This window comes from Beta vulgaris, chromosome 5 (genome assembly GCF_026745355.1).
Source record: "Beta vulgaris subsp. vulgaris cultivar EL10 chromosome 5, EL10.2, whole genome shotgun sequence".
Classification (NCBI taxonomy): domain Eukaryota; kingdom Viridiplantae; phylum Streptophyta; class Magnoliopsida; order Caryophyllales; family Amaranthaceae; genus Beta; species Beta vulgaris.
In genome coordinates, this window is record NC_079206.1 from 10,709,944 (window position 1) to 10,737,010 (window position 27,067).

A 27,067-nucleotide genomic window follows, 5' to 3' on the forward strand; every position below is an offset into this window, starting at 1 on the left:
GAAAAGTAGGAGAGATAAAAGGATGTGGGGTATGGAAAAGTAGGAGAGAAAAGGTAAATGGGAAGGTTAATGAATGAAGGTGTGGAATTGTGAAATGGGAAAGGTATGTGATAAAGTTAGTGGAAAGTGATGTGGACGAATGAGATGAAGAGAGAAATTATGGGGATGTAATGAATGTTGATGCTCTAAAGCCCCCAAAATGAAAACCTACCCGAATCTCTAAAGCAAACTAAAAGATTTCCCCAAAAGCATCCTTATCTACCTTGCCCATTCATCTTCCACAACAATGGCGAACACAATTTACTCCACCGCGAGCCGCAACTGTCAAAGGACCAACTCAACCAAAAGCTTAAGCTGATAGTTGAGGCCCCAGGAATAGATTTATACTCTATCACGCCCCCTCACTCAAGAGCCCTTTAGGCTTGAAGTGTGGATGCAGCACAGGTCTCCCTCATACCTGGCGCTAAATATTCCACTTAGCAATGAGGGGGTGATGAGATTTGAACCCGTGACCTTTATGTCACACTGGCTCTTGATACCATGTCAAAGGACCAACTCAACCAAAAGCTTAAGCTGATGGTTGAGGCCCCAGGAATAGATTTATACTCTATCAACAACATTCTGTCCTGGACCACTGCGATTGCTGCCAGACCATGGCTCTCAAGATTCGATCCACTACTTCCACGCTTGTGCTCCCGCGCTTCCAGCCCATCGGAAGGACGACCCGTCCCGCCTGACCCGATCGACAGTTCGTCCCTGTCCACACTTCCACGCTTGCTTCCAGGTAAGCTTTCATCTCCTTCTTTTGATTTCTTGTTACTTATGGTTGGCTTTTAATACCATTTTACTGGTTCGTTTTAGATTAATTCCAAGTATTAATCTGCAGTTGGCTCTGAATTTGCTGTTTATTTGGTTTGAGATACCTTCAATTGTCTGCTTTTCATGGTTGATGGATATTATATGCTTAATTTTTGTTGGTACGGGATCCCGTCTTTGGAACTTGTCTAGTTGTTGTACTCAAATTGTGAATACTGGGTGCAATCTATTCCTAGCCAATTGCCTTTTCTCCAATTCTACGCTATGTTCTTCAAAGTCTAATAATGTCTTGATTCACACTCAGAACATCATTATTGTGCTGCGGATTTGTTTTCAACAAAGGGTCCCTTGCTATTTCAATTGCAACTTGGCCTTAGTTTTTCTTAACTCTTCTCATCAAAGTTCTAGTATGCTTTATAAGAGTATTTCAACAAGGCTTCTTTTGAATTCTTGCTCAGTTCACCTTTATCTTAGTTGGATTCATGTTAAGCTTTTCTATATGGTCTTGTTGGTTTATTTGCTTCCCTTGGATGTGCAATGGTTATGGTTTTGGAATGGTTCTTATTTCTTAATTAGTATTGCAATTACCTATGGGTCATGTCTTTTGCCTTTTTGGGTTTGGAATTACAATCATTTTTGGTACAATTGCTTTGGAGTGTGGTTCCTCCTTTGTACAGATTCAGCTGTTCAACCATTGTCATGGAGGGTTGTTTTGCTTCGTTTTCAACCCACTTTTGCTTGGTGTTCTATTAATCAATTTCATGTTTCAGCCCCAATAATTGCCCGCCACAGGACTGTGCATTTCTTCTCAATGTCCCCCACCGTAAACCTAAATTTTTAAAGTTCCTTACTTTACATCTAGAAATCAAGCTGCATTTACTTTACATTATGTATTTAAGTGTTTTGTATAAGTTTTCTTTCTCGCAACAATGTCGTAATTGTAAGCTAAAAAAAATCACGAAATGGATTGCTATAATCTACTGGAACCGAGTGCTAGCCACTCGCTACGGAATCAAGTGCTTGACACTTGCTATGACCACGTTTGTGGATGTGCCTCTCGATCCTCACTATATGAATTGTAACTTTGTTATTTTATTTATGATTGGGTTCTTTTCGACCCCTATGAACCGGATGTTAATCATCCGCTATGTTCCTTGGGTGCTTTTTGCATCAAACATGATAAAAAAAGTACCCATATGAGAATAATAAGTTGGTATTCACGGGGGCAAGAAACTGGAAGCTCTTGCCAAACTTGTTTACCTTCGCAATAAATATAAGCCTGACATTATGTTCATCCTTGAAACCATGACTTCGCACCAAAATAGTATCAACATTCTAAAAGCGCTTCATTTTGATAACAAATTAGTCATCGATCCCATTAATCATTGTGGGGGTCTTTGGATTGTTTGGAATAATAATTGTAATATTAATGTTTCAACCCACTCCACTACGGATAGATGTGCTCATATCAATATCAAATTCAAGCCAACTAATCAAGAATTCATAGTTACAAGCCTTTATGGCCCTGCAAAAGAACATGATAAGCCATTTTTTTGGAATTACTTAGATGAATTTATAGCCTCTTCTTCTCTACCTTGGATTGCCCTTGGTGATTTCAATGAAATGCTAAATCATGATGATAAAATTGGAGGTCGTTTTCTCTCCCGGCCCATCGCAATTAAAGCGCCTTCCAGAACTCCTCACTTCGACTAACAGTTTCGATGTGCCGTTAGCCCAACCCTCCTCATGGAAAAAGGTGACTCACAATCAACCCATCTATGAATGTTTGGATAGAGCAAGTGCAAGCGTTTCTTTCATGAATATCTTTCCTTAATGTCAATCCTTCGATGGGGCCTTTACAATATCCGATCATGCTGCACTCATTTTTTATTCTAGATATGATAATATCATGCCAGCTCTAGCTTTTCGCTTTCCACATGCTTGGGCCATTGGCCCAAAATCACATCAAATCGTAAGAAAAAATTGGCAGCTCTCCTTATGGGGTTCCCGATTTTTTAGAATTCAACAAAAATTATATCGAATTAAAACTCGTTTTAAGAACTGGGCTAAGATTAAATTTGGTCACACTCAAAATAAGTTAACAGAAAATTGTGAGAAATTAAAATTGTTGGAACAAAGGCTATGGGACCAACCTTTCAACCCATTTTTAGCTCACCATATTAACCGCGTTATCCTTCAAAGAGAGAAGTTACTTTTCTTTGGCCAAGCCAATTGGGGCAAGTTTAGCCGTAAATAGTGGTTGTCGCAAGGTGACAAAACTCTAGATACTTTCACAACAAGATAAAAAAACGTACGATCAATTCATCTATTTTCCGACTAAAAAATAATATGGATCAATGGGTGGATTCTCAGGAGGGGATTAGAGATCTCCTTTTGTCCTCCTTTGAAGACAGATTTTCTTCCGCTACTTCCGCCAATAGGCCAAGGGACCTTACTTTCATCACACCCATCATAACTGACTCTGATTCCTCTTCTCTATTGGCACCCTTTTCGAATGATGATTGTTGTATTCCATGTTTTGATGATGCCAAATACTTAGGTTAATTTTACTATATAGTATTTATTTATTTAAGCGAAAATTATAAAAACCAAAAATAATATAATGTCCTAATTTGAATCTATATCTTGTTGAGAAAGATTAATTATTTAATCTAAGTCAAGATATTTATCTTATAGTCTTTGAATATTTATCACATGGTATGTTTAATATTCTAGTAACTTAGAAATCTTTGGATAAAAGATTCTTTAAGTTATTAGATGTTTTATGGTTGTTATTATGCAAGAAATCTGATGGAGAATAGCGTGGAGGAGATCGTGGGGGAGATCCCTTGAATATCTCCAACAACCTCCCATGACGTGGCAAAGATTGTGGAGCTGATTCCTTGAAGCTCTCCAACCAATTCGCCACTAACGACGAGTGCACTAGGAGGTTATTTCCGTTGCAAAAGACATGGAGGAAGTGCAGCGAAAATTGGCCCATGATCCCCATCATTCCACTTGGAGGAGAATGTGGAGCACAACATGTCCAGATGAAAGAAGATGAAGGAAGGATTGCAGCAACTATTTAAGGAAGAAAATTGTTCAGAGAAAAACTTAAGAACTTTCATGCAAGATCAAGTTAATTATTACTTCGAAAGTTTTTCTTGCTTCTTCATTTAAAGGTACACATTCGTAATATTCATAGAGTGTGGGTTGAGAGAACTCAAATCTTGTATTCGAGAGTGAGAAAAGAGAAAGAGAAGACTCACTACTACAAAAGCCATACGTTCGAGACGCTTTGCCCTCGACGCGTGGATATAGGCGTTGGGGGGTTTGCAAATTCCCGCCTATCCTCGATGCTTAAAGGCGTCCTCAAGATGCTTCGTTGCTTTTAGGCGTCGTTCAGGACACGTGCAGTGCATGTGTTATGTTAAATAGCGCATCACCTTAGGAATGCTATACAAGAAGCAAAACCGCCTACTCTAACTTCCCACTTCAGTACTCCACGCACACACGAACCCTAATTCTTCACAATTCAATCTCAGTCTCAAATCTAGCATAATTCACTGTTCAGTTCGTGTGCCCAGCAGGTATGTCTCCGATTCTTACCGTATTTTTCTATTTTTTTGTTTTTCATTTCTTCGATTTCTTCATTAAATTGTTCATCTTCAACCTCCTATCAGTCTTAAAGCAATTGCGAAGATTTTCGCGAAATCGGAATATTTGACAACGAATTTTTAGAAATTTCAATACAAGTCGTCAGTAGATTTGTCTCGAATGATTGCCTTTTTCTGCAATTATGTAACATTCTCATCCGATTTTCTAATTTCCATAAAAATTCTGCAATTTCACATCGAATTTCTTGAAATTTCCATGGAAGCTGCACACGACAACGAAATTCTTTTGCTAGATCTTATTAAGTAGTTAGCGTTTTAAGGCTTCAATTGGTGCTAAGGTCTGTGAAATTCTTTATGGGTTCTCTTTGTTTCTATTATAACTTCTCTAGACCCGTGTTATAAATTTTGTTTGGAATATCCTAGTCTTATTTGGTCATTAATTGCTCAATTAAGCCTTCGATTATTATAAATTTGCATTATTAGTTTAAAGTTGCGTAATTAACCCTTCAATTAGTATGGCAAGAGGAGTTGATAAATATCAAATAATAGTATAACTTCAACTTATCATGAAAGATTGGTTATTACACTCCTGAGATGATTGAACCCCTCTCGCTGGAAGCTAACGAAGTGCCTAGTACAGGTGTTTGATGTTTTAATCTAAATGCATTACCAAGCTGAATTGCTCTTCACAAAGAGAAGAAAGCAGAAAGGCTATAAAGAGTTTGGCTGACATGTGTGAGGTCATGAGGACAATTAATTTTAGCTTTCAGATGTTTTGAATTAAAGGAGATGAGCTCAGCTATGAAGCATGGGTACGCGTCTTTGGACCGAATCCCGTACCGGGGACGGGGACAGGTCGGGGACGGGACGGGTACGCCCCAAAAACGTCCCCAAAACGAACCCGGGCTGGTGGGGACGGCGGGCTCATATGGGTATGCCTTGGGTGTAGAGTGAAGACGTCTTGGGGACGGGTTTAGAGGCTACGAGATGTCCCCAAGCATTTTCTCTTTCTTCATCTTCTTCACCTTCATTCTTCTCCCTTCATTTTTTTTCTTCTCTTTCTCTGCCATTAGAAACCTTCAGCTGTTGTACTTTTCCCCCTTCTTGACCTCTGTTTTCTCTATTCTGATTTCTAGTTTCCCTCTCTATTCTTTTGGTTTTAAATTTCTGTCATGACTCTCAATATGTCGACATATTTTACACCTTTTTCTTTCTTTTCTGATAGAGTTTTTTCAGAATGCATGTGATTGTTGTCCTTATATTATAAATATAATATTCAAATACTCTATGAGAGAGAATAGGAGAAGAGGAGAGACACCTCATTCACAGCTAAAGCTAATATACAACTGTCGTCAACCCATTAAATCTTCCTCCCTTCCTTTTAAAATTTTAATTATTACTCATAAAACATTTGAGCTCACCTCTAACTAAAGAAAAATCGTATAATATGTTTCTTATTTTCTGAATTTTGCTTCAACATTAATTAAATTGTTCATTCACCTAAAAGTTGTATTTAATTTATGGTAGTGACTTATATATGAATATTAATTTATAAATTTCATTTTTATTTGCCCTCAAAAAAAAATTATTTTTATTTTATTTTTTGCTGAATCCAAGCCGTACCCGTTTTCGAAAATTTTGATTTTGCCGTTTTCCGTCTCCGTACCCGCATTCGTCCCCGTATCCGTATCCGTGCTACTTATGAGCTGTAGTATAACTTGAAATAAGACTTATTAATCTAGTATTATAATGAAGGTATACTCATAAGAGCTACGAGTGCAAAAATGGTTGTCCCTCTTCTTAAATAAAGCAACTCACCAAGCTTGGAGAGTAGTTGGTATTTGGTACCAATGATTGTCGTTTTCGTTTGTGCTAATATAGAAACATATTTGATTTTAATTTAGACAACTTATTATGGGGAATAAAACCTGCATTTTGTAGCTGAAAGATATACTTTTTTTATTGTCATGCTTTTTTGATTATTTACTTGTAGATAGCATATATTGGCCAGTATTCGTTGTAGCAACTTTGGCCGCAATTGTTGCTAGTCAGGCAACCATATCTGCGACATTTTCAATTATAAAGCAGGCTCTTGCTTTAGGCTGCTTTCCAATAGTGAAGGTAGTACACACTTCAAAGAAATTTCTTGGGCAAGTATACATTCCAGATATCAACTGGATTCTTATGATCCTTTGCATAGTTGTAAATGCTGGATTTAGGAACCAAAATCAGATTGGAAATGCTTATGGTGAGTTTCATTCTTTTATTTATACAAAAGCCTTGTATCTGTTATGAAATAGTTACATGCTTGTGGCTTCTCGCTTGTATTATGCTATTTGCTTCCTTGTTCCTTTTTCCCCCTTTTGGTGTGGTATATTGTGTGTGCACAAATACTAAGAGGTGAAGCTCCACTGCCCCCCTCTATCAGGCACTTCTTTTGATCTATCTATCTGTAATGGTGGAAACATTGTGTTCGTTACCAGGTTAGCTCTTAGTCTTTAAAATAGATTTAGGCTCTCAGGTGCTTATGACCACAGGTCAGGACCAGCTAATTTTGATCCTGATATTGATAAGACAGTGTTTATTAGAACCATTGAGCACAGATGAAGAATATCACAGCATAATCTATTGTAGTAGTCTGAAGATTTTGATCGTTAGGGTCAGCCATTTACATCATTAGGGAGCTGTAATAGATTGATTATGGTCTTGGGAATAAATGTCAGCCCTCATTCTCTCTACTATATAGCTAGTATTTAATACTTTGCTACTCCAACAAGATAACCAGATCTTCCATGTCCGGAGCAGCTTCACTCCTGCTTGAAACTAGCTAACTAGATAGCCTCAAAATGCATATCATTCATTGCATTTCTCGCTGCATCAATGACTGTCTGGGTGCCTCTTTATCTGCTAGGAGGAATAAATCTTGATGGAAGGAACTCTCTGATGTATATATTCCATTAATTTACTGAACTTTCATGTGACTCTATTGCTATTATAATTTCAAACCTTAGGTTCTTAATTCATGGTTCTTCTTTTTGTTAAGGTTTTGATATTTTTCCTGGCTGGAGAAACCCAAAGTGGGAGAGGGAGGATCACATGCTTGTTGTATTTTTATTAAAAAATTAAAGAGATAAGCAGGCCGGAGTATGCATATCGAACTGCGGGTTCTCCCCCAGATATTCCTCCAGAGTATGTCAATACTCTTTTGAATTTTACTGTTTCCAATCAAATCTATATTGCTTTTGTTGTTGATTGACTTGTAATGATGATCCTTTTGTTATTGAAATTCAACCAGTGTTTTAACTCTAATCATCTTAATCCACCTCGTAATATTTGATAGAAGAAAATTGCCAAAAGGTTGTGCTAAAACCTCTACACCCTTTGACACAACATTGATAAGTTGCTTGAGTTTTACATGATCATTCTTCTGATCTGAACCTTTCGAGGCGGTTGAAGCATTTACATCTTCATCAACTGTTGTTAGATACAATGTTGTTCCTCTGGTTCGTTTTGACTTGCTGATAATATCATACATGTTTTTCTTGCAATTGTATTGAAAAGAACATATTAAGTTAATAAGAGAATAGAATGAGAGACAATTCAAATGGTTAGTTTAACGAGGTAATAAGCAAAACTTAGGTGTAGATATTGCTTAAACAAGAATTAAATTAAAGTATTTAAAGACTTTGTGCAAGGTAAACCATCAATTTGGAGACCATGCCCTTTACTGTGTTCTATAGTATCTCTTGTGTTTCTGATCCTCTTTTATCAGCTTCCTAACTTATATTCTCCAAGTGTGCCAAGTCTGTAATATGCAACACTTGGTCAGGCCATGCTGCTTTGTGCATACATATGGAGGTTGAACTTTGAAGTCTTCTTTGAACATTTTGTAAGCAGGTTCTATTCTTGTTATGAGCTCAAGCAGTAGGATTACATACTGATTATCATGAATAGGAGTAATTCTGATACATAGAATGTTGATTGCTATTTGTTGAATTACTACTATGATATCTTTCTTAACATAATGAAATTTCGTTCGTTTTAAAAAGTTTCATGCGTGCTGGTGCATAATTGTAGCCATTTTTCTTAGCTTGCTGATCTAAACTTTTATATATATTATCATTAATTACTGATTATTTTTTTGTCTTTTTTATCTCCTTTTGAAGGTACTCGAAAATAATGAAGGTGCAACATATCAAGGACGGATGGCTTCAAAGTAGCTACCATCGTATCGTCATCTATTTTGCTAGCGCGCTAGCTCTTATTAGTTAGCTTATTTTCGAGGTTACTTCACTTTGGATATTTTTATTAATTAGACTTAACTACAACATACAATTTGCTATTATGTTTATAGAAAAATACATATATGGTTAGGATTTTGGTGAATATGCAATATTTGTAGGGATTTTAATTATCTTAGTATATATACATTTATAATATATTGATCAAAGTATTTTTTTTTTACCTTAATATATATATATATATATATATATATATATATATATATATATATATATATATATATATATATATATATATATATTAAATCGGAAAAATAGCAAAAGGGACTACAAAAACGAAAATACATTTTATAGTCATGAAATTTTGCCAAATAAATATTAAAATTTGAATCCAACTTCTCTTTTAATGACGCCAAAAAGCGTCTAGATTTAGAGGCAACAAGGTGCTGCAAGTCATCGCGAACGGAGACGCTTTTACGCGACGAGACAATTGGGGACTATGTTAGTCGTCGAGAATGGCGACGCTTTTACGTGTCGTGAATTACCTACTCAATTGACACGATGCTTTTAGACAGCGTCGCAAGCAAATTTAGCGACGCTTTTTGGTGTCGCCAAATGGTTTAAAAAGCGTCGCGATAACACTCCTTTTGTAGTAGTGACTTCCAGTGAAGTCAAGTGAGGAAGTCACGTGTTCAGGGGGAACAAGGTGACAGGGAACTGGTTCCTAGAGGAACTGAGTGAGGATTGATTTATAATAAGTTGTAATAACTTTTATTAAAAAAAAGAGCAAGGTTTCTTTCAAAAGAATTGAGGAAGAGAACCTTGTTAAAAGGATCTTCGAGTGTTCTTCCTATATTATTTCTCTTCTTTATCTTTCAAGTCTTATTATCCGCAAAAGGTTGAAAAAATCTCCCTAACTACAATTCACGCACCCCTCCCCCCTCTTGTAGTTGTTCTAGTGTTTATACTTGACTAACAATGATATTAAAGATGCTTTCTTTGACATGAACCCTCACAGAGCACCCGGGTCAGATATTTTTGGGGCTAAATTTTTTCCAGGCATATTGGCCAATTGTAGGCAAAGAGATTTGTATGGCTATTCAAGGGTTTTTCCATCATGGACAACTCCCTTCCTCTTTGAATCATACTTTAATTGCTCTTATTCCGAATCACTCTTCTCCGGAAACGCCTAATCATCATTTCAGACCCATTAGTTTGATTAATTATGTCTAGAAAGGAATCTCCGAATTACTTGTTCAAAGACTATGCCCAATTCTTAAATCCCATATTAGTCCCTTACAAAATACTTTCACTCCAGAAAGATCCATTCACGATAATATACTTATCGTTCAAGAAATTATGAACACATTCCAGAAATCTACGAGTAAAGTCGGTTGGAGTGACCTTAAACTGGATATGGAAAAAGCGTATAATCGCATTGAGTGGGCTTTTTTATGGCAAATACTCAATAAATTCGGCTTTCCACCTAAATGGATTGAATGGATTAAACAATGTGTCACCATAGTTTTTTACTCCATAAAAATAAATGGTTCGTTTACTGACTAGTTCAAGCCTTCACGAGGGCTAGACAGGGAGACCCTCTCTCTCCTTATCTCTTTATTCTCTGTATGGATGTTTTGATCCGACAACTCGCTAATGTAAGCAGGCTCCCGAAGTCCTGCCTAAGGTTCAAAATAAGCCCAAGAGGCTCTTCTATTCCTTGCCTCATGTTTGCAGATGACATTCTTGTTTTCTGTAAAGCCACAACGACGGCTTGTACAAAACTCAAAAGTATCCTAGATGAGTTTTGTGCTATGTCAGGACAAATGATCAATTTCCATAAATCAGCTTTACTCAAGAATACCGAATGCTAGAAAAGCATCGCATACTGGATTTTTCAATATGCCACCAAAAGCTTGTCTTGGCCGCTACTTCGGCATTTTCTTCAGCTCCTATTACCAAAAATAGGACCATAGTCATCTTTTAGCTAAAACTTTGCAAAGAATTCAATTTTGGGAGTCAGGGTTCCTTTCTAAAGCAGGCCGTCACACTCTGATTCAGACTAATCTCTCCTAGCCTACTCGTGTTCTTCATCGCTTATTCCATCGGATATTTGTAAATCCATTGACACACTGCACCGTCAATTCTTCTGGCGCCAAAATAAAGATAAGAATAGTACCCCTCTTATCGCATGGAAGACTATCTGCTCTCTGAAATCTCAAGGGGGTCTTAGCCTCCGACGATCCCTCCCTTTGAATAAAGCTTTTTTAGCTAAAATTAGTTGGAATCTCATTACCCAACGCAACAGCTTCTGGGTCACACTTATTAAAGAAAAGTACCTACATTCAAAAACTTTCTTTGAATACACTCCTAAACCTCAAGACTTAGTTATTTGGAGAAAGATCTTGGCACAAAGAGCCTTTTTGTGCAAAGGGCTTAGATGGAAAATTTGTAATAGGAAACACATTCTTTTCTGGCAAGATAATTGGCTAGGTCGAGACAGTCTATCCTTTATGCTCAATCAAAATCAGACTAACATTGATGTGGGTCTCAAATTAGAGCGCTTCATCACTCCTAATCATACTTGGGACTTAGCAAAGCTGAATGCAGTTTTGACAAGGCATTTAACTCTGAAAATTCAAGGCATTCCTCTCCCCATACATGATTTGCCCGACACTCCCATTTGTGGACCTACCTCTAGTGGGGTGTTCTATGTTAAATCAGCCACTTGGCTTGCTCATGAACTCCCTCTAAAACCACCTTCGCCTTTTCGATGGATCTGGAAGCTGGATATCCCTCCAAAGCTCCAGGTTTTTACCTGAAAAATTTGTCATAGTAGTTTACCTGTCAGAGACACAATGTTCTCTCGTCATATCATCCCCATTTCAAACTGCCTTCGTTGTGATATGGGGATTGAAAATATTGACCACTTATTTTTTCAGTACCAGCACTCAAAGGATCTATGGGGCCTACAACAAGTTACTAATTGGTGCACACCTATTCTTAGATTCACATCCACGCTCCGGTTTCTCCAAGACGAAAAAAACTCCCTACTTGCCCAAAATTATTTTCCTTTTTTAGAGTATTTGGAAGGAGAGAAATGCTATCATTTTTAATATCGATACATGGATTCCGTCCCTTGTAGTTCATAGAGCCCATTTTGCTTTTCATGAATGGCAGACTCGTACTCAAATAGATGTTTGTCACCTAACGGCTCTCCTTTTACAGGAGCACCACCCCTTCCTCTTTCCCCCCTCACCCAATTTATTGACGTAGCTTGGGTTCCTCCTCCCCTAGCTACGTTCAAACTTAACTTCGATGGCTCCGTCCGTAGGTCAGCTGCAGAAGCAGCCTTCATCATCCGCAATCATCAAGGTCATCTTATTCAAGCACAAACGTTCAATCTGGGTCATGCCTCAGTCACCATTGAGGCTTCGACTCTTCACTATGGCCTAAAGGCGGTTTTGCAAATCGTTATTCAAGACATCATTCTATAAATAATGTTTGGTCAAGTCCTTGGAAAATTGCTACCATCATTGAAGATTATAAGCTCTTGATCTTAAAGTTCCACTCTTATCATGTATGACATGTCTTCAGAGAAGCCAATAGAGCAACTGACTGGATTTCATCTTATGAGATTTCATATTGTAATCATTCTTCCCTTTCTCCTATTCTTATATCCGACACATTAGGTGTTACCCTCGAGAGGAGGGTAGCCTAATGTTTTTTATCTTACCTTTATATATATATATATATATATATATAATATATATATATATATATATATATATAAGCATTACTAACTCTTTGACAATTTACTATATGTTTATGGGAATCTGATGTAGAGGGACGTCTACAGAATGTTTGTGGTCCAATCACAGTTCTAAAGTTAGATAATTCATATATAAATTACGGTTTTTTCACCTGATAACCCCGAGTTTTCGAAAAATTCACCTGGTACCCTCCATGTTTTCAAAAGTCACGACGTACCCCTCAGTTTCGAGCTAATACACTCAGATACCCTTAATGACTAATGGCGTCAACCGCCATTAGTCATTAACCGTAATTTCCTGCTTTAAACCCTAATTAATCCCCTAATCTTAAGCCTCGTCCTAACCCCTACTCCTAACCCTAACCCCTACTCCTAAACCCTAACACTAACCCTAACCTTAACCCTAACCCTAACCCACCACCCCACCACCCACTCCCCTACCCTCCCACCACCCCTGGCCCACTCCCACCACCTCTGCCACATCCCCCACCCCCCACCCTCCGCAGCCCCTCCCCCACCTCGCGCCCCCTCCTCCCCCACTCAGTTAAGTTCAGCAGTCCCCCCACCCCTCCCTCCCCATCGCGCCCCCGACCTCCCCACCCTCGCGCCCCCACAGCACCACCCCCTTCCATTTCGCGCCCCACACCCGCCCCCGCGCGCCGCCCGCAACCCCTTCTTCTTCTCGCTGCTTTTTCGTTGTGGGGGTACTGTGTGTTTCGCAGAAATTGGAGGAGGGTGGTGCAACGGGGGTGGGGGAGGGGTGCGAAAATGGAAGCGAGGTGGTGTTGTGGTGGTGCGGGGGTGGGAGTGTGCTGTGCGGGTGCAGGGGTAGGGGTGAGATTTTGGGGGCTGCGGTGGTTGCGGGCCGGGAGTGGGGGAGGGAGGGTGGGGGTGGGGGTTGTGGTGGGGGTTGTTGCTGCATGGGGTGGGTGGGTGGAGGGGAGGGGTGGTGGTTGGGTGGTAGTGGGGTTAGGGTTAGGGTTTTAAATTAGGGGTTAGGATTAGGTTAATTAGCCTAATTAGGGGTTAGTTAGGTTAGTTTGGTTAATTAGGCCTAATTAGGATTTAATGAGGTTTGAGGCTAACGGTGTTAACCGTCGTTAGTCATTAAGGATATCTGAGTGTATTAGTTTGAAACTGAGGGGTACCTGGTGAATTTTGAAAACATGAAGGGTATCAGGTGAAATTTTTGAAAATTCAGGGGTATTAGGTGAAAAAACCGTATAAATTAATATCAATTTTTCACAATAATAAGCTAACCCCCAAAGTCTTCTTCTTATCCTATTATTCAAGTGAGGGGGATCAAGTTTATAATTTCCTTTTTCAAGGGTCATCATTGATACAATAGGTACAACCTATCAAAAATTGTTATGATTATTTATTAATCCGAATTTTATTAATACAACCGCCTCAAATAATTAAGGGATTTTATGGAATCGGTAAATTGTGAACCATAAGAAAAATGAAGAATAGTCGCATTATTCAAAAAAAAAAATTCCTATTAGAATACAAACCTTCTTGGTTTAATGGTTTAGGAATTCATATTATTTCTTAAGATGGCCAACTGACCCTCAATTTCATTATTATTGGCTTTTGTTGAAGGAGAAGGAACACACGAATTAGCTTCTTTACATCCCGTCATAATCACAATAGGTATATCAAAAAGTATTATAATAATGCATTCAACCAAATTTGTTTACTAATGTTGTTTAACAATAAATTAGTGAGCAAAGATTTTCAAAAAAAAACCAATTTAGAATATCATATCATTCATACAATTTTCACGGCTAAAAGGTTTAGTGATTCATGTCAATGTTTCACAATATATAATTGACCCGGAATTCTTCTTTTTATTATCTTATGTGAGTGGTGGGTTATAAGAATCCAATTATATGGGTCCCATCATGATATAGTAGGTGTATCAACATTTATTACTCTCATTCATTCATTATAATATTATTCCTTGTGGAGTATGAAAACTTCTAATAGTCTTATGATGATGGTAATGATGGGACTCATATAGAATAAATGATGCCACATTCTTTTTATAGAAATAAACTTTCTCCAATTATAAATAAGCGTTACATTTACTTTTTCACGTAACCCAATGCACTTATTTTATCATTAATATCATTGATTGTTACGCAAGTAACAATTTGAAATAGTTAATATTTTTAAATTATACATTAAGAAAAATCTAACAATATCCCACTTGCAATTTTTTAAATTATACATTAAGACTAGAAACATAGCTTTACCATTTATAATTTCATTGTTAGGAGAAACAATATCTAAAAGTACAAAAATTCAAAGGTGGGAACGCGATTTGAAAAGAAACGATATCTAGTCATGAAGAAACAAGTCATACCTTAACAAGGCTGCCTTTGTAGTTTCATCGCTTTCACCTAACCCAAATTACAAAACTGCCAAAAGACGCATTCAACATCCAACCAACAATTTGCATATTGCACTAACAAATCCGCTTCCTCTCTTCAGTGTTGGGCCCTAATTCAACCATTAGAAAAGGAAGATATAGAAACAGAAATAAAAAAAGATAAAAGGATACAATACATATGCCCCTAATATAAACTGTTATAGTTCTTTGAAGTTTGGCTTTCTTAATATATAAGTTTGGCCTTTCTAGTGCTGTGTCAAAGATTACAAATTGAATGTTGCTAAAATCAATTGAAATGAACTGAATTATGGAGTAAACTGAACTAAAATTTCTACTAAAGAACTAAAGTTGTTTATATTATATCATTGGTTGAGAAGAAAATTGTAATTAATGTCACTCATTGTAGGAGATTTGCTACCTTTGGTTTGCCTCAAATCTTAATGGTCTACTGTTATTTGTAATTGTAATCTATACATCACCATTTTCAACCACTTGATTCTCATTGTTACACAGGATTGTTTCCAAAAGCGAAAAAATCTAAAAAATTGCTTATAGCTTGGTTTACATTCTTAAATCTTTACAAGGTTTTAGTAACAAAAATCATTCTTACCTTGTGCCCTCAAGCCACACCAAGCACCTCTTTATTCCATCTTATCTCTAATATTTAACGGTTTAACAATAGAAAATGAAGAATAGTCGAATGGGTTTGTAAAAGAAACACTCAAATATTAGAGATAAGATGGAATAAAGAGGTGGAATAAAAAAACATATATATTATATAAAGAAAGTACGAGAAACAGATAATGAAAATAATCAAAAAACAATGTACCATAGCATGAGAGCGAGTAATTACAAAATTCCCGCGACCCAATACATTATGCTGCATTTGTGTCCATCGAATTTCATGGTCCGATCCAGATCTAGAAGGAATAATGACACAAAAAAGTCAAATTAATTAAGAACCATTAACGTACTATTTCCAATACGAAAACATCACATTAACCATATAATACAAAAAAAAAATCCCCAAGTAGAACACAGATATACATCACGAAATGAAAGAAGATAATTTCCTGAGAAATCATAAAAGGCGCGAGATAAGGAGAAAGAAAATATAAGAAGGCTAAAGAAAGAGGTGGGTTGAAGTCTAGGTCAGAGATGTGTATCTTACCATATAGTAAAGGAAGATGAATCTTTTCATATAGCAAAAGAAAGAAATAATTATACTTACCTTATAGTAAAGGAAGGGTGAGAGTGAGATGGATGATATCGGCAAAGCAAACATGACAACACAAGCATACGTTTTAGAATTACAATGTCAAAACTAAACAAATATGAACAAATGTTACAAATGGAACATAAGAGACATCACATTATCTATACAGGTAAATTATTGGAAAAGAACAAAATTTGGTCCATATTATCAACCACATTGCAAAACACAAATTTTACATTAATTGAGACCTATTATCACCTCAAAACAAGCAAGCCTCAATTAATTCCTCAAATCCAACCAAATTTCAATCTTATCTCGACAAGAGAAAACAACATGTGATGTACAAGTTGTCGGGAGTATGGCTATTAGACATTCTGAATCAAATATCAATATCTGCTAAATAAAAAGTATCCCACCATTTCACATACTGATATCACTCTAAAAAAAACTCAACAACAGCCATCAAAGCTTAGATCTTCATATATTTCTCTTGAAATCACAGGAGAAATGCCCAAATATTGCATATTTTTTCTTATTTTTCAAATATCTACTCTGTTTTTATCACATTTCCAATAACTAAGCAATAAGAAACATCTGAACATAGGCAAAAAGATTGTCGAAATGAAAATAGTGTGGAAAAATCACAAAATTAATCAGGAAACTAATCAACGATCATAAATTCTACATTTCAATTGAAATGTCAGAGTTTTCCAGATCTAGATTCAATTGAAACCCTAATGTTTATTTATTTATCATTTTTCATCAACAAAAAAGAAATTAAGAGTTCCTAATAGATAATTAAAATGAAGCTGAAAAACCTTTGTAGGTTTCCATTTTGTAGCAACCACATTAATTTTGAAGCTATTTCTTCTTAGACCTGAAAATAAACTAGAAATGGATATTAAAAAATTCAGCCTAATTTTGCAATCAAACATCAAAATTTTAGAGATTTACTAATTTTCAAATTGAAATCTTGATATTTAAAAAATACCCAATCATCTTTGGCTAAATAATTATTATTGGGTAAAGCAGAGAAGGGTTTTTCCAAAGTGATAAATGAATTTGTGGTAGCCATGGATAAGCTGAGAGAGAGAGAGGCTACAAAGGTAACTATATATGTGCTTGATAAGACAAACAATTTTGCCTTCTTTTATAAACAAATTCGTCTTCTTTTAAATAATTGTTACCCGCGTCGCCGTAGTCGTCATCTTCATCGTGGTCGTGGTGGTCGCACGTAGGGGATGCAGTAGGGTTTCTACAAACCAAAAAGAAGCGAGAGAAAAAATGGTGAGAAAGGAATGGAGGTGAGAGTAGGATAGCAGAAGACGATGGTCCACTGTTACTGAGGGATGAAGATGGAGAAAATGAAGGGGATCCAAAGCCACAAAACTTAACACGAGGCCTACGCATTAAACAGTAGTGGCAAAATACATAATTATACACGAGCATTGCGAAAAAGAAGCAACAACAACAAGAACAAATTAAAGATGAGCTGGTTCAGAAAATCACAGTGTAAAAAGAGCAAACCTGCCTGGGAGTTCATAAAACCCTAGCAACAATGAACAATCATACTAAAAACTCCGCTTCCTAACCTACATCAAATTTTTATAAATTTTCAGAGACATGGATGAATACATCTCATTGTGTTCATCTGCTTAAATCCGACCAAGGCATACACTCTTCAAAGTTATTAGCCATTCAAGATATGCTGCTGTCAAGTTTTTGTTTTTGGCTTTGAGTATGAAATTTTGCTTCAATTACTAAGAGCTCCACTGGATTCATCAGCCTCGCGACAAAGCTTTTCACTCGTGCTTGAGTTTTAGTATCTATGTTGGAGGTCCTCATATTTGTTTTACCTTTTCTGTTTCTAGTGTGTACGCGCCATAGCTTTTGCTGTAAGGTCATTGGGATATATTCATGCAAGAAGTTATCGGTGTTATTAGGGCCGTCTCATAAAATTAGGGGCCCTGTGCAATTGCTCACCCTGCATATGGCCTTAGCCGCCTATGTCGGTGTATATATTCTAGTCAGACACAGAAAAAAGCTCAAGAGGTCGAATTAGACCATCACCTTTTCTATTTCTAGTGTGTATAAATTAGGAGTATATTGGTGAATTTGTAGTCTTTTTTTATTTGGTGTGGTGAAAAGCAAACTTTAAATCAGCAAAACCAAATCGAGAAACAAAGGTGAAAATGAGGAACCGAGCCAATCTCAAATTCAACTTGCATTTCGGCTTCAAACTTGCTTAAATCAGCCAAAGCAGGGTCCCTAGTGGTAAAGGCCACAACTGCAACAGCTGCGTGGAAACCCATGCTCTTAACCTCTTTGAATCTACCTTATTATCACACAACTTAAATTAACTTTTCGATGAATTCTATTTGATAATAACTAATAAGCTGTGAAAGCAGAAAAAAGCATAAATTTCTAAATCCACCAAGTACATTCTTTGGGTTCCTCGGTTCCAAATTCCAATTGACAAATACAAATAGCTTTTATAAAAGATAAAGTTTGTTTTCAAAAAGGAAAAGTTTTATCCATTAATCTTAGGAATAAAAGATAATCATATCTTGGAGAAGGATTTTCGTTCATAAAATAGGTTATAAAAGGGATAGAAACTCAATTTTGTAACTTACGTAATCATATTCAATATCGGAGATTTTGAGAGCTGGAAACTGATTCCCAAAAGCACATAGTGTGGCACAGAGTTCCGGTCAGTCTAGGTTTCTAAACAACGATTGTAACGATCCTCTATTGGCTTGAATAAGAAGCACGCTTTTGATGATTCATTCTTTCTATAATTTCCATCATTAGAGAGAGTAGCAACACTTAGAGTTAAGTGTTGGGGAAGGTTAGTAGTGGGGAAATCATATTGTATCAAGAGTTTGAAATTTTAGGATTCAAATAATAAAAGAGTTTGTTTGTGTGGACGTAAATCTCAGAGATGAGATTAAACCACATTATTTCTGGTATTTGTCATTTGAATTCATTGATTTTCGCAAAAACACAAATCGAAGAATTTACAAGTCAGTACCATTGTGCCTATAGCAGAGTTTTTGCAAAAAGCAATTAGATTTCGTCACTCAATTCAATCCCCCTTCTTAAGTGTCACCTTATACTCCAACAAATGAGCTAAAAGATATTTGAGATTTGGGGTTCAAATCAGGTAATAATTCTTTTTTGTGAGAGTCACAGACTCACAGCTCACAAGTCCCACAACTTTTCAATACAGCCACGTGCCTCACCTTCATCTTCCTTCACAAGTTCCCACAATGCCATTAATACTCCACCATATATTTCCATACTCCATACAAGATTTCCAAAATCCATATCTTTATGTTGATATTCAATTTTCGATCAACTACACTCTTCCTTTTTCTTTTTTTTTTTTTTTTTTTGCAAAACATAAATTATTGCATTTCTCAATTTCATCAATATATTTAGTTTAGGAAAAATTCACAAGAGAGAGCTCAACTATTACCCATTTTCTTTTATACGTCCCAACTATGAATTATTGCCTACAGGTCCCAAATTTATTATCTTGTGGTTTTGATAGGTCCTGAGTTACTTATAACCGGTTTAGAAGGTAAGATTTTTAAATGTTTACCATCTCTTTCAACAAGTAACAAAGACCTATAAAATGGGGCCTACATTTAAAAATCTTACCTTTTAAACCATTTAAAGTAATTCAGGACTTATAAAAATGACAAGATGGTAAACTTGGGACCTGCGGGGAATAATTCATAGTTGGGACCTATAAAAGAAAATGAATAATAGTTGGGCCCCCTCTTGTGAATTTTTCCTTTAGTTTATGGGTTTGCTTTGTAGTTTGTACTGAATATGGTTCAAAAATACCGATCTAGATATAATGTAATTTTAGGTTCTCTTCATAAATTCAATGAAGTTATTTTTTAAAAAAATTGAGATTTAAGTGCTCCTTCTCAAAAATATGCATAGGGCCTCCAATATCATAACCCGTCCCTGACGACAAGGAACAAAAACCGGAAAAAAAAAATCGTCTATTAGGCGATGGCCCATGTATGTCTCGCTAATTTTGTCCCTCTGATTTAATTGAAGATTTATTCTAATCAACTTCATAATGAAACATACTTTCTAATTTACAAAACGTGATTAACAATATTACAATAACTACTCTTCGTGTCATCGAAATCACATTCGTATCTCTTTTTAGCGTACTATGCCAATTCAGATTCCACTATAAATTAAAGTTGCATGTTATATGCTCCCAAGAATCAAATTCCTGGTTTCACTAACTTTGATAAAAAAAAAGTAGATAGCCTTACCATTATCAACAGCGTCGAATAAGTTGGCTCTGGTCTATATAAAGGTGCATAAGCATGCCATTATTTGCATGTGAGACAATTGGAGTACATACAAGCTAAGTATGTCTTTGATATTTAGAGAGTGATTGATTACAATAAATTTCTTTTGTAGAATTAGTTTTCCCATGTTTTTGGTTTGAATTACATAAGGTTGGAATACATTTTTACTAATAATGGAAGATAGTTTCTTTAAGAATGGAAATATTTTCATTCTTAAATTAAGAAATGCCACATTTTTCTTTCTTACATCTTTGTTTTTAATCTCCTATCGTCCGCTCTACCCACTTTCATTTTCCATTTTCTCTCTAACTTTTCTTATAAGGAATCAAACAAAGAAAAATTTACATACAATTGTATTGTTCATTAAAAAATATTTTCCGCTCAACCAAACACTAGAATCCAAAAGTAAGTTTCCTCTCCTTGTTCATTTGAACTGTTATTAATGCAATTCCATTTTCATTAATGTTCTTCTCACTTCTATGACAATGAAAATCTATTTATTTATTTATTTTTATGAATGGTAGATAATGTGTAAGTTAGTAATACATTTTCCTATGGAACATGAGAATTTTTTATCCTCAAATACTCATGAGTTCATGACCAGTTTGTATTTAATCTGTGATAGGAGAAATGATATGGCCTACATCGGCTACATGCAAGAATGTGCAGTGATCAAGGTGAAATTTCGTGACAATGTTCAAGCTAAACTGAATGTTGAGGTGATGCAGACGGACAAGATCCTGCTGAGAATTATGGAAACAGTTATAGGCCAGGCAAAAACGTGACAAATTTTATATGCTCTATATTATCTATGGGTCAAAAAAACTTGTTACAAAAGTATTCGTCGTTAAAACACATGTGAAAGATAGACAATACTTCTTTCATACTTCCTTCGTTTTATGTGAGTTCGAACTTTTTGATTTTTCAAAATTACTAATTCACATATTGAACATTAATTTCTTAATTATATTAGTAAAAATAAAGTTTTAACAAACAATGTTTTCAAATTATATATTGAGATAAATCTATTAATATCTAACATGATAATATATAGTAGTATTTATATGATATGAGTAAATATAGTTCTCAACAAAGGTTGGAAAGATTGATTTCAAATGACGAATAATCGAATATTGCAACCGATAAAAAATAAAATTATAAAGACATGTTTTGATCTAAATCCTAAAGCGGAAATTTATTAAATTTTTAAAAACGTAAGTTTAAAATAACATTGAATGAAAATGGAGGAGTTGATGAATTGATTTAGAATAATTGTCATGAATGTGAAGGATTTAGCTAACCGGGTGTACATTCTATGTAAAAGTAGACAATTTTTGGATTAATTGTTTGTCTAACTTCTTTTTTTTCTCTCTTCTCTCTTCTCTCTTCTCTCTTCTCTTCTCTGCCTTAATACCCTAATTTTCAACCTAAAGGCTACCACTTTCTTTTGAACGGTAGTATGCCCCTTGTTCACTTTTTGTTACAAATTTTTTATGTTTATGTTTCTAATAAACTTCAGTTTCTTTCTAACGGAGAGTTACTGAGTTATATCTATCCATATATTGGGTTTTATCTCTCTCCATGTGAAAGTTTGAAAACTTTATTTTTGGATTTTTGTATAATTCAAGAGGTTGATTTGTTGAATGAAATTTGTGCGGAGTTGCAACATATATCAAAACTTCATTTACAATCACTTGAATTGAATCAATTTCTACTTCAAAACTACAAAAGATAGATAGATAGACCCCCATGCAGAAGGTTGCATTATACATTGATGTGAAATACGAGGATTTTCAGAAGTGTTAGGTCTACTCAACGATCGTGGTTTGGTCATATTAGAATTGTGTTTATTTTATTTTGATATGTATTTGTTTAGTTTTGAGTTCTATTGTAGATATCGTATGACTTTGAATCAATGAATTAATGTTAATTCTAAAAATAAAATAAAATGTAAAAGCATACAAGGGGAATGAGAATTTATGTATCTTTGTACAACCCAATGAAGACATTACTCTATTATTAGTAACATTAAGATTTATGCGCAATATCTAACAATATGCTACTTCAGGAAGAATTAATGTTGGCTTAGTTAGAAGTTTTCATTCGACCCTTTTGATAAGGGTTCAATTCTCACAACTTACAAAACGAGGTTCCCAAATTTTCCCCAACCACTTGCAAAGAATTCTCATCTCACTTAGGGTTAGGGCTATGTATGTAAATCCGGAAACAGCTTTATGAATATTTTACCTTGTAATTTTTCTATTCCTATTTATTGTGCCGTGTTACCACTAAATTGTTCTCCTTTTGTGGCTTCTTCTATTTTTATAGTTATTTAATACTTCTAATACGTTAGAATCAAGGTGAGATGTTAAAGTATGCTTTATTTATTAGCACAAAACTTTGACTAACTATGTTCAGTTCACCTTATTTTTGCTTATTTCAGATCTAATCAGATCAGAAAAAATAAGTTCAGATCAGAAAAAATAAGTTCAGATCAGATCAGATCAGACCAGATCAGATCAGATCAGATCAGTTCAGATCATATCATGCTTATATTTAAAAACTCATTATTATTAAATATCTTTCACTACATATTAATAAAAATTATAATAATTGAATATTAATAAAGTACTCATTGAGACGAATCAAACAAGACCCCACATGACTATATTTTTTTTATATATTGAGAAAAATCTAAAAGATTATCTCTAATTGTGAATAGTGTCAAGATTCTAAGTGAGAAAGATAAAAAAATACAAAGGGAGTATTATTATTTACTAGTACATTTGTTCAAAAGAATTATTATTGTTGTTGTTGTTGTACTTATTAATTATTAATATTGGTAATTATTATTAATCTTGTTGTTACCATTATAAATGTCATTGTTATTATTATATTAAGTTATTTTGTTGTTATTAAATAATAGAAAATTAAAAGCCACGTGTTAAGAACATAAGATTGATGCAAAAATAAGAAATATATAAAATATGATATCTCAAATTCATGACAACGAAACTACTAAGTTCGGATTACATTTCAAAATAAGCTAAGTGTGAGATACAAATTATAAATTTAGATTCGGTATACCTCTTCCTACCGAATTCCAAATCTCTCTAGCTATTTGAAGTTGCACGATATTTATTTATTTTTTGCTCAAGTCATAGTTGTTTGTATATCTTATTCTATTTTATATGGAAAAAAAAGAGTTGAGTTTGCCGACTTCTCAAGTGTGAAACTTTTTTTTAAGGGAAAGTGTGAAATAACATTGTATAAGTGATCTTATAAAATAATGACTTGAGTTATATAATTATTTTTAGTAATAATAAAATTATGATTATAATTATTATTGTTGTGCTTATAATAATGATAATAATAATAATTATTATTATTAATAAAAGTTGTGTAAAAGTTGTAATAGAAATAAAATGATAATAATAGTAATACTATAAAGAAGATCTTATAATGTATTGCATAATAATGATTTACAAAGTAATAATATAATAGTAATAATATATTTTATATAAGATAAGATCTTGTAAATCACATCAGTTCAGATCAGATCAGATCAGATCAGATCAGATCAGATCAGAAAAAATAAGTTCAGATCAGATCAGATCAGAAAAAATAAGTTCAGATCAGATCAGATAAGTTCAGATCAGAAAATTTCAGGTGAATCAAACATAGCCTAAGACTATGTTTAGTTCACATGAAATTTTCTGATCTGAACTTATTTGATCTGATCTAAATTTATTTTTTCTGATCTGATCTGGTCTGGTCTAATCTAATCTGATCTGATCTGATTTACAACATCTTATCTTTTATAAAATATATTATTAGTATTATATTATTACTTTGTAATTCATTATTATGCAATACATTATAAGATCTTATTTATAGTATTACTATTATTATCATTTTATTTCTATTACAACTTTTACACAACTTTTATTAATAATAATTATTATTATCATTATTATAAGACAACAACAATAATTATAATCATAATAATAATATTATTACTAAAAATAATATATAACCCAAGCCATTAGTTTATAAGAGCACTTATGTTTCACACTTTCCCTTAAAAAAATGTTTGACACTTGAGAAGTCGGCAGACTCAACTCTTTTTTTTCATATAAAATAAAATAAGATATACCAACAACTATGACTTTCGCAAGAAAGAAAAAAATAGCGTGCAACTTCAAATAGCTAGAGAGATTTGAAATTGGTAGGAAGAGGTATACCGAATCTAAATTTATAATTTGTATTCCACTTAGCTTATTTTGAAATGTAATCCGAACTTAAGTTTCGTTGTCATGAATTTGAGCTATCATATTTTATATATTTCTTATTTTTGCGTCAATCTTATGTTCTTAACACGTGGCTTTTAATTTTCTATTATTTAATAACAACAAAATAACTTAAATAATGATAACAATGACATTTATAATAATAACAACAAGATTAATAATAATTATCAATATTAATAATTAATAAGTACAACAACAACAATAATAATCCTTTTGAACAAAGTACTGGTAAATAATAATACTCCCGTTGTATTTTTTTTATCTTCTCACTTAGAATCTTGACACTTCACAATTAGAGAGAATCTTTTAGATTTTCTATAAGAAAAAATATAGTCATGTGGGGTCTTGTTTGATTCGTCTGAATGAGTACTTTATTAATATTCAATTATTATAATTTTTACTAATATGTAATGAAAGATATTTAATAGTAATAACGAGTTTTTAAATATAAGCATAATATGATCTGAACTTATTTTTTCTTTTTTTTGAGGGGAAAATATAGAAAAACATGAACTTATTTTTTCTGATTTGATCTGATTAGATCTGAAATAAGCAAAAATAAGGTTAACTGAACATAGCCTAAAAATATCTCTAAATACAAAACACTCACGATTTTTAAAATTTTATTTTGAACTATAAATTAGAATTTGGGCTTGGACATTACCCTAGGTGGCATTTTTTTCGAACACTGATATGTTTTTTTTTTTTCCATTCGCATTAGAATAAAATAAAGAAAACTCAACATTTAAAAGGTACAAAAATAATAATGTAGACATTTAAAGCATGGTTAAAAGTTGGTTGAGATGGTAACTATGCTCTATGTAATAGTAAGATGTCATGGGTTTAAATTTTGTTACAAGCCAACTTAATTTTGTTAGTTGACATGACATATGTACATAGGGGTACATGCTAAATACAGCATTAAAAAATGATATATACAACATCTAATATTTCATAGAATTTAACCAGGATTAATACTATAACTAGTATTTGGGCCCGAGTGTTGCTCCGGGTTAATACTGTTTTACAAATTTGATATGCATTTTTTTTCATTCCCATTAAAATATATTAAGGAAAACTCAACATTTAAAAGGTACAAATATAATAATGTGCAGACTTAAAACATGATTAAAAGTTGGTTGAGATGGTAATTGTATCATATATAATTGCAAGAGGTCATGGGTTCAAATCTTGCTGTAAGCTAATTTTACTTTTGTTATTGACATGATTTATCACTTGTGTACACATTGAACAATTCTACTGGAGCAACAGATGTGCCACGTAGCGTGTATACATTGCGTGGAGGTGCCATGTGGCATGTATACATTGTCACGCACGCCTTTTAATATATATCTATAGATGGGTAGTATATAAGATTACCAACAGATCATAGCATATTACAATGTTAGCCGATCATTTTTTTAACAAATTACAATAAAAATAATAACAGCAGTTCGATGAGTACTCGGTTGTGTAATTTCAAATTTATTGTCTATTCAAAGTATAGTAGGATATCTTTTTTTTTCTTTTTCGAATTAGGGGATCATTTATCACATATGACCGCTTATAGGGGGTGATTTCTCATATTTGTTGCAAGCTAATTTTACTTTTGTTATTGACATGATTTATCACTTGTGTACACATTGAACAATTCTAGTGGAGCAACAGATGTGCCATGTGGCGTGTATACATTGCGTGGAGGTGCTATGTGGCGTGTATACATTGTCACGCACGCCTTTTAGTATATATCTATAGATGGGTAGTATATAAGATTACCAACAGATCATAGCATATTACAATGTTAGCCGATCATTTTTTTAACGAATTATAATAAAAATAATAACAACAGTTCTATGAGTACTCGGTTGTGTAATTTCAAATTTATTGTCTATTCAAAGTATAGTAGGATATCTTTTTTTTTCTTTTTCGAATTAGGGGATCATTTATCACATATGACCCCCTATAGGGGGTGATTTGTCATATTTGACCCCCTGTAGGGGGGTCATTTATCATAGATGACCTTCCTATAGGGGGTCATTTGTCATGGATGACCCTCCTATCAAGTTTAGTATTACCATGGCCAGTCTATGAAGGATAAGTTAGTCTTTTATTCTTTTTTGCTATATTTAACTTTTTTTAAAAAAAGTATATAGCACTCATATGGTGCCACGTGACATACAAACGTGGTTGGACACACCTTTTAATATTGTTGTATAAATATCTTTTATAATCTGACAACTAATTATCAAAATATTGCCATGAAATTTATCTTTAAAAGTACATAGATTATAATATTTTATTATTTCAATATAAATTAATGAGAGTTATTGATGATCTATATTCACCCATAAATATCTTGT

At 34.3% G+C, this 27,067-nt stretch overlaps 3 long non-coding RNA genes across 5 annotated transcripts; 2 read left to right on the forward strand and 1 right to left on the reverse strand.

Moving 5' to 3' along the window:
- The first annotated feature begins 4,130 nt into the window (after positions 1–4,130).
- LOC125491548 (uncharacterized) lies at positions 4,131–8,897 on the forward strand. Of its 2 annotated transcripts, none has more exons than XR_007274569.2 (3): positions 4,131–4,406; positions 6,427–7,622; positions 8,600–8,897. It is a non-coding gene; the product is annotated as an uncharacterized LOC125491548 (long non-coding RNA). The 2 variants fall into 2 exon arrangements; XR_008969352.1 differs by having other exon boundaries at positions 4,154–6,681; positions 7,477–7,622.
- On the reverse strand, positions 7,935–18,005 carry LOC104884129 (uncharacterized). 2 transcript variants are annotated; one of them, XR_788658.4, is made up of 4 exons: positions 16,073–17,994; positions 15,671–15,761; positions 14,815–14,951; positions 7,935–7,974 (listed from the first exon to the last, which is right to left on the reverse strand). It is a non-coding gene; the product is annotated as an uncharacterized LOC104884129 (long non-coding RNA). The 2 variants fall into 2 exon arrangements; XR_788656.4 differs by lacking the exon at positions 7,935–7,974 and adding an exon at positions 8,056–8,238 and having other exon boundaries at positions 16,073–18,005.
- A 1,245-nt stretch (positions 18,006–19,250) lies between these two features.
- Positions 19,251–23,616, forward strand: LOC109133757 (uncharacterized). The gene is made up of 2 exons (XR_002038913.3): positions 19,251–20,802; positions 21,023–23,616. It is a non-coding gene; the product is annotated as an uncharacterized LOC109133757 (long non-coding RNA).
- The last annotated feature ends 3,451 nt before the right edge of the window (positions 23,617–27,067 follow it).